This window comes from Myotis davidii, unplaced genomic scaffold (genome assembly GCF_000327345.1).
Source record: "Myotis davidii unplaced genomic scaffold, ASM32734v1 scaffold42, whole genome shotgun sequence".
Lineage (NCBI taxonomy): Eukaryota > Metazoa > Chordata > Mammalia > Chiroptera > Vespertilionidae > Myotis > Myotis davidii.
Window position 1 is genome coordinate 142312 of NW_006294243.1, and position 1471 is coordinate 143782.

The window sequence follows — 1471 nt, forward strand, 5'->3', positions numbered from 1 at the left end:
CGTGGCCCACAGTTCCTTTCAAGGTGCACAAATTCATGCACTGGGCCCCTAGTATTTTATATTTATAGAATAGAAAAAGAATACAAATACTATTATCTCTTTAAACCATTCACAGTTTACCAAACAGACTCATTTTGCCATAGTAAATCACAACTTGGATATTGGTATGGCAGTATTGATTAGTCTATTCCTATTTACATTTTTTGGCTTTAAGAAATCTGTGAGTGGTTTCTGACTCATTTAGAGTTAACGTTTTCCATCTTCAGTGTGTTCCTACTTTACAAAACACTAAAATTGAAGTATTCAGACACCAATAATTAAGTATATCTTTGTAGATTGTACCAGAAAATTTATAAAGAAGATTGAAGAAGGCATGTTTAGAGTATAAAGATAAGAATTGTTTTTAAAACCTGATGTATTTTGGTAACACTTTTTACAAATACAATTTCAATATGTTTGTTTTTATATTAAAATATATTGCTTTAGTAAAACTTTAATAAAGGTTCTTTCTGGGCACACTCGTTCAGTTTAGCTGTGTTTATTAGGATTTGTTAAAACACCAAAAAATTTCTAGCTACTCCTCTAAATCAAACAATTCAAATCACTGAAGTTTATAGTAGAATGATCATATTTCTTTGGTCTAAAGCCTTTCTCCAATTACAGGTACTCAGCTTGCCTATAAGAAAATTGGAGACATTTATGAAAACCATGTGGTTTGTGGTGTGACTATAATCATTTACATTTCAAGTTTTACCATGTATTAATCTGTATACTGACTTTTGCGCTCTGTGGTTAGCATCAGATGTTTGTCACCAGTACTCATATAAAATAGACTACTGTGGTGATACTTTTCTGAGTTCACTATTTATTTTTTTTTGTGCCAACAGAAACCACAAAGCTACTAGGTGTCACCAAGCAGCTGAGTTGCAGCAAATTCTTATTGACAGTTATACTTACTTTTGCCCTAGTCTAGTGGATTTTTAGTATATACTATACACCAAGGCTAGTCCTTGGAAGAAAAATGCCTGGCATATCACAGGCACTTTTCTTTCTTTTTTTTTTAAATTAAATCTTTATTGTTCAGATTATTACAGTTGTTCCTCTTTTTTCCTCCGATAGCTCCCCTCCACCTAGTTCCCACCCCACCTTCTGCCCTTACCCCTGCCACTGTCCTTATCCATAGGTATACGATTATTGTCCAGTCTCTTCCCGCACCCCCCACACCCTTTCCCCCCTGAGAATTTTCAGTCCACTCCCTTTCTGTGTTCCTGATTCTATTATATTCACCAGTTTATTCTGTTCATCAAATTAATTATCTTCTTAAAGGATACCTTTCAGCATTTCATATAATACTGGTTTGGTGGTGATGAACTCCTTTAGCTTTTTCTTATCTGTGAAGCTCTTTATCTGACCTTCAATTCTGAATGATCAGGCACTTTTCTGAGCACCTTTTTTTTGAAGTTGTAAATGT